Here is a 7,990-nt window from a genome sequence, read left to right on the forward strand (position 1 = left end):
GAAAAGATATTCCATGCAAATGGATATCAGAAGAAATCTGGAGTAGCAATTCTCCTATCAGAAAAAATAGACTTTAAAGTAAAGACTATTACAAGAGACAAAGAAGGACACTACCTAAGGATCAAGGGATCAATCCAAGAAGAAGATATAACAATTGTAAATATTTATGCACGCAACATAGGAGCACCTCAATACATAAGGCAAATGTTAACAGCCATAAAAGGGGAAATCGACAGTAACTCAATCATAGTAGGCGACTTTAACACCCCACTTTCACCAATGGACAAATCATCTGAAATGAAAATAAAAAAGGAAACACAAGCTTTAAATGATACCTTAAATAAGATGGATTTAATTGATTTTTATAGGACATTCTATCCAAAAACAACAGAATACACATTCTTCTCAAGTCCTTATGGAACATTCTCCAGGATAGATCGTATCTTAGGTCACAAATCCAGCCTTGGTAAATTTTAGATAATTGAAATCGTATCAAGTTCCGTGGCCCCGACAGGCGGGCGGGCTTCCCTGAGGAGGTGGGGAGGGGAGGGTTGGGCTGGCCAGCGGCAGATGCTGCTGCTGAACTTTTGTGTGGCCCCCGACGGCATACAGAAGAGCACGCAGTCTGGCCTGGCCTTTTTCAGGTTCCCACAGGATCCAGCCAGATGCCTGAAGTGGGTGGAGAATTGTAGGAGAGCAGACTTCAAAGATAAAACACCTGATCAACTAAATAAACATTATCAATATTGTGACAAACAGTCTGAGACTTCTGTGATCTGTAGAACTAGTCCTTATAGGACAGTTCTTTGAGATAATGCGATACCAACAATATTTGATCTTACCAGCCATTTGAAAAATCCACACAGTAGACACAGAGAATGAATAAAAGAATCGAGTGAAGATCAAATCAGGACACTGAAACAGAAAAAAATTGATGAAACTTCTGAAGAGGAACCAAAACATAAGGAAATAAACAACAGCAGTGCAGACGAAGGGGGTGAAGAGCAGGATGAAGACATTTTACCTTTAATCCTTGAAGAGAAGGAAAACAAAGAATACTTAAAATCTTTATTTGAAATTTTGATTCTTATGGGAAAACAGAACATACCTCTGGATGGACCTGAAGCTTATGAAGTCCCAGAAGGTCTCTTTACTCCTGATAATTTTCAAGCACTGCTGGAGTGCCAGATCAATTCTGGTGAAGAGGATCTGAGAAAGCGCTTTGAATCAACAGCAGTGAGCACATTGTTCTGTTCGAAAACACAGCAGAAACAGATGCTAGAGATCTGTGAGAGCTGCATTTGGGAAGAAACCCTCAGGGAAGTGAGAGACTCTCACTTCTTTTCCATTGTCACTGACGATGTGGTGGACATAGCAGGGGAAGAGCACCTGCCTTTGTTGGTGAGGTTTGTTGATGAAGCTCACTACCTGAGAGAGGAATTTGTGGGCTTCCTGCCTTATGAAGCTGATGCATAAATTTTGGCTATGAAATTTCACACTAAAATAACTGAGAAGCGGAGATTAAACATGGAGTACTGTCGTGGCCAGGCTTAGATTGTGTTCAGTGGATTTTCTTCCAAAATGAAAGTTGTTGCTTCTAGACTTTTAGAGAAATAGCCCCAAGCTATCTACACACTCTGCTTTTCCTGTGCCTTAAATATGTTGTTGGAATTATCAGTGTCTGTTATGGGAGTATCTGTCGCATTATGAACAATTGAGGAAGTTTGTTGTTTTCTCCATCAATCACCACAACTGCTTTTAGAGCTTGACAATGTAATTTCTGTCCTATTTCAGAACAGTGAAGAAAGGGGCAAAGTACTGAAGGAAATTTGCCATTCCTAGTGGACAGGCAGGCATGATGCTTTTGAAATCTTAGTGGACCTCCTACAAGCACTTGTTTTATGTTTAGATGGTATAAATAATGACACAAATGTTAGATGGAATAACTTTATAGCTGGCCGACCATTTGTACTCTGTAGTGTGGTAACAGATTTTGATTTAATCATTACCACTGTTGGTTTTAAAAATGTTATATCTTTTACAAGAGCCTTTGAGAAAAATCTTCAGGGGCAAACTTCTGATGTCTTCTTTGCAGCCAGTAGTTTGACTGCAGTGCTGCATTCACTAAATGAAGTGATGGAAAATATCGAAGTTTATCATGAATTTTCGTTTGAATAAGCCACACATTTGGCAACCAAATTTGATATTCAGATGAAACTCCCAGGGAAATTTCACAGAGCTCCACACAGTAACCTGGAATCTCAGCTAACCTCTGAGAGTTACTATAAAGAAACTAAGTGTTCCAACAGTGGAACACATTATTCAGGAACTGAAAGATATATCCTCAGAACAGCACCTCAGAGCTCTTAAATGCTTATCTCTGATACTCTTTGTCATGGAACAGCTCAAATTCAATACATCAGAGGAGCATCATGCTGACATGTACAACAGTGATTTACCTAATCCTGACACATGCTCTGCTGAGCTGCATTGTTGCGGAATCAAGTGGAAACACAGAGGGAAAGATATAGAACTTCCATCCACTATTTATGAAGCCCTTCATCTGCCAGACATCAAGATTTTTCCTAATGTTTATGCACTGCTGAAGGTCCTATGTATTCTTCCTCTGATGAAGGTTGAGAACCAACGCTATGAAAATGGGCAAAAGTGTCTCAAAGCATACCCGAGGAATACTTTGACAGACCAAAGGTCTAGTAACTTAGCTTTGCTTAACATAAAATTTGATATAAAACAACATTTGGATTTAATGGTGGATACATATATCAAACTATATACAAGTAAGTCAGAGCTTCCTACAGGTAATTCAGAAACCATTGAAAATACCTAAGAGACTTTTAAAATAGGCGTTCTCTTATATTTGATATTTGAAAAAAATCTGTAAGAAATTTGAAAATATCTTACAGAAAAGTTGTAAGGTGTACGTAGGCCGCTTAATCACTGAATATCTTGACCTGTAGGCTTCCCATTGAGACATTAGTCATTGATAATCTGCCTGTTTAAATGGCCCATTTGAAGTCCAATGCTTTGGAGACCTAACTGTTCTTCCAGAAGATAGCATTGAAAGTACCATATTACGCTCTGTGATCTCTGCTAATGGCATTTTGGAACTGTATAAGTTAAGTCACTTTAGACATAACATTAATCACTGTGGATCCAACTGTCAGATAGTGAGTTATCAGTTCTTTGAAGAAATAAATTTTGAGGAGGTACAGGAGGAAGGAATACATTTTTTAAAACATTACAATGAAACTCATGACTGACCTTTGAATAGTAGGAGTTTTAAGTATGCTGTTAAATACCTGTAAGGGACCGTTAAGAAAATTATCAGACTGTGAGACAAACGTCTGAGCTTGCCAAACAAAGATTTCAGTGTAGATTTTTTTTTTATCAAATGAAGTTGAAGGAATAAATTATAATTAAATTTGAATGGAAGAGCCTGCCATTGTTGTTCCACATCTGATTGTTGCTGCTTACATTCCTTTATTGAGCCTAGATCTTCATAAGTTTTTGACAGGTATATTTTGAACACTTCTGGTTCATGGTCAAGACAGGATCACAAGCCATGGATATTAACAACTGATTTGTCTGTTTTCTTTTGTCTTTTTCCATGACTGTATATACTGCCTTATCTTGATTTACAACCAAAACCTAGAAAACCTACAAAAATAAGTGTTTTATGGTTTATCTAGTAATAATACAGAAAGTATTGCTGTTATTTTTGGTGAAGAAAATCAATTTTGTATAGTTTACTTCAACTTAAATAAAATGTGAATTTTGTTTAAAAATGAAGAAACAAAAAAACACAAGAAATAGTATCAAGTATCTTTTCCAACCACAACACTATGAGACTAGATATCAATTATGGAAAAAAAATCTGTAAAAAATACAAACACATGGAGGTTGAACAATACACTACTAAATAACCAACAGATCACTGAAGAAATCAAAGAGGAAATCAAAAAGTTCCTGGAAACAAATGACAATGAAGACACAGCAACCAAAAACATATGGGATGCAGCAAAAGCAGTTCTAAGGGGGAAGTTCATAGCAATACAATCCTACCTCAATAAACAAGAAACAGCTCAAAAAAACAACCTAAACTTACACCTAAAACAATTAGAAAAAGAAGAGCAAAAAATCTCCAAAATTAGCAAAAGGAAAGAAATCATAAAGACCAGATCAGAAATAAATGAAAAAGAAATGAAGGAAACAAAAGCAAAGATCAATAAAACTAAAAGCTGCTTCTTTGAGAAGACAAACAAAATTGATAAACCATTAACCAGACTTATCAAGAAAAAAAGGGAGAAGACTCAAATCAATATAATTAGAAATGAAAAAGGAGATGTAACAACTGACACTGAAGAAATACAAAGGATCATGAAAGATTGCTACAAGCAACTCTATACCAATAAAATGGACAACCTGGAAAAGATGGACTAATTCGTAGAAAAGAACAAAGTTCTGAGACTGAACCAGGAAGAAACAGAAAATATAAACAGATCAATCACAAGCACTGAAATTGAGACTGTGATTAAAAATATTCCAACAAACAAAATCCCAGAACCAGATGGCTTCACAGGCGAATTCTACCAAACACTTAGAGAACAACAAACACCCATCCTTCTCAAACTCTACCAAAATATAGAAGAGACAGGAACACTCCCAAACTCATTATACAAGGCCACCATCACCCTGACACCAAAATCAGACAAAGATGTCACAAAGAAAGAAAACTACAGGCCAATATCACTGATGAACATACATGCAAAAATCCTCAGGAAAGTACTAGCAAAAATAATCTAATAGCACATTAAAAGGATCACACACCATGGTCAAGTGGGGTTTATCCCAGGAATGCAAGAATTCTTCAATATACGCAAATCAATCAATGTGATAAACCATATTAACAAACTGACAGAGAAAAACAACACCATCATCTCAATGATGCAGAAAAAGCTTTTGACAACATTCAATACCCATTTATGATAAAAAAAAATCCAGAAAGTAGGCATAGAGGGAACTTACCTCAACATAATAAAGGCCAAAAATGACAAACACACAGTCAACATGATTCTCAGTGGTGCAAACTGAAAACATTTCCAAAAAGATCAGGAACAAGACAAGGTTGCCCACTCTCACCATTATTATTCAACATAGTTTTGGAAGTTTTAGCCATAGCAATCACAAAAGAAAAAGATATAGAAGGAATCCAGAACAGAAAAGAAGAATTAAAACTGTCACTGTTTGCAGATGACATGATATTATCCATAGAGAATCCTAAAGATGCTATAGAAAACTACTAGAGTTAATCAATGAATTTGGTAAGTAGCAGGATACAAAATTAATGCACAGAATGTTTTTGCATTCCTATACACTAATGATGAAAAATCTGAAAGGGAAATTAAGGAAACACTACTATTTACCATTGAAAAAAAAGAATAAAATGCCTAGGAATAAACATACCTAAGGAGACAAAAGACCTGTATGCAGTAAATTATAAGACACTGATGAAAGAAATTAAAGATGATACAAGCAGATGGAGAGATATACCATGTTCTTGGATTGGAAGAATCAACATTCTGAAAATGACTATACTACCCAAAGCAATCTACAGATTCAATCACTATCAAACTACCAATGCCATTTTCCACAGAACCAGAACAAAAAATTTCACAATTTGTATGGAAACACAAAAGACCCAGAATAGCCGAAGCAATCTTAAGAAAGAAAAACAGAGCTGGAGGAATCAGATTCACAGACTTCAGACTATACTACAAAGCTACAGTCATCAAGACAGTATGGTACTGGCACAAAAACAGAAATATAGATCAATGGAACAGGAGAGAAAGCTCATAGATAAACCCACACACATATGGTCACCTAATTTTTGATAAAGGTGGCAAGAATATACAATGGAGAGAAGACAGCCTCTTCAATTAGCGGTGCTAGGAAAACTGGACAGCTACATGTAAAATAATGAAATTAAAACACTGCCTAACACCATACACAAAAAATGAACTTAAAATGGATTAAAGACCTAAATGTAAGACTATAAAACTCCTAGAGGAAAACACAGGCAGAGCACTCTATGACATAAATCACAGGAAGATCCTTTTTGATCCACCTCTTAGAGAAATGGAAATAAAAACAAAAATAAACAAATGGAACCTAATGAAACTTAAAAGCTTTTGCACAGCAAAGGACAACATAAACAGGACAAAAAGACAACCCTCAGAATGGGAGAAAATATTTGAAAATGAAGCAACTGACAAAGGATTAATCTCCGAAATGTACAAGCAGCTTATGCAGCTCAATATCAAAAAAGCAAACGACACAATCCAAAAATGGGCAGAGGATCTAAAGAGACATTTCTCCAAAGAAGACATACAGATGGCCAACAAACCCATGAAAGGATGCTCAACATCACTAATCATTAGAGAAATGCAAATCCAAACCACAATGAGGTATCACCTCACACCACTCTGAATGGCCATCATCAAAAAATCTACAAACTATAAATGCTGGAGAGAGTATGGAAAAAGGGAACCCTCTTGCACTGTTTGTGGGAATGTAAATTGGTACAGCTGCTATGGAGAACAGTATGCAGGTTCCTTAAAGAACAAGCAGTAGAACTACCATATGACCCAGCAATCCCACTACTGGACATATACCCTGAGAAAACCATATTTCAAATGAGTCATGTACCACAATGTTCATTACAACTCTATTTACAATAGCCAGGACATGGAAGTAACCTAAGTGTCCATCAGCAGATGAATGGATAAAGAAGATATGGCACATATATACAATGGAATATTACTCAGTCATAAAAAGAAACAAAATTGAATCATTTGTAGAGAGGTGGATGGACCTAGAGTATGTCATACAGAGTGAAGTAAGTCAGAAAGAGAAAACAAATACTGTATGCTAACACATATATATGGAATGTAAAAAAAAATGTTTCTGAAGAACCTAGGGGCAGAACAGTAATAAAGACGTAGATGTAGAGAATGGACTTGAGGATATGGAGAGGGGGAAGTGTAAGCTGGGATGAAGTGAGAGAGTAGGATGGACAAATATACACTACCAAATGTAAAATAGATAGCTAGTGGAAAGCAGACACATAGCACAGAGAGATCAGCTCGGTGCTTTCTGACCACCTAGAGGGGTGGGATTGGGAGGGTGGGAGGGAGACACGAAAGAGAGGAGATATGGGGATATATGTATACGTATAACTGATTCACTTTGTTGTTAAGCAGAAACTAACACACCATTGTAAAGCAATTATACTCCAATAAAGATGTTAAAAAATAATTTAAAAGGATAACCAAAAATAAATAAATAATGGAAATATGGACAATAATTCAATAATAGTAGAAATCTTTATCATCCCATTGACATCATTGGACAGATCATCCAGACAGAAAATCAATAAGGTGACAGAGGTTCTAAATGACACAATAGACCAGTTGAACTTAATGGATATCTATAGGGCACTACATCCAAAAAGAACAGAATGCACATTCTTTTCAAGCATGCATGGGATGTTTTCTAGGATGCACCACAGAGTAGGTCAGAAAACAAGCCTCTAACAAATTTATGAGGATAGAAATTACTTCACGTATCTTTTCTGACCACAGTGATATGAAACCAGAAATCAACCACTCTAAGAAAAATGGGAAAATAGTAAACACTTAGGGGCTAAACAGCATGTTACTGAAAATCCAATGAGACAACCATGGAATCAAAGAAGAAATCATAAAATACCTCAAGACACATGAAAATGAAAACAGAACCTCACAAAACCCATGGGATGCAGCAAAAGCAGTCCTAAGTATGAAATTCATAGTGATACTTAGTGGTCTTCATCAAAAGATACATAGTGGTCTTCATCAAAAAACAAGAAAAATCTCAAATGAGCAACCTAAGGTACTACATAAAAGACTTAGAGAAAGGAGAACAAATAAAA

The 7,990-nt window shown here is 36.2% G+C and overlaps 1 pseudogene; it reads left to right on the top strand.

Moving 5' to 3' along the window:
• Window positions 1–544: 544 nt before the first annotated feature.
• On the top strand, window positions 545–3,085 carry LOC111178214 (52 kDa repressor of the inhibitor of the protein kinase pseudogene; annotated as a pseudogene).
• The last annotated feature ends 4,905 nt before the right edge of the window (window positions 3,086–7,990 follow it).

Source organism: Delphinapterus leucas, chromosome X (assembly GCF_059928025.1).
Source record: "Delphinapterus leucas isolate spDelLeu-1000000601 "Yukka" chromosome X, BTC_Dleu_Yukka2, whole genome shotgun sequence".
In the NCBI taxonomy this organism is placed as follows: Eukaryota; Metazoa; Chordata; class Mammalia; order Artiodactyla; family Monodontidae; genus Delphinapterus; species Delphinapterus leucas.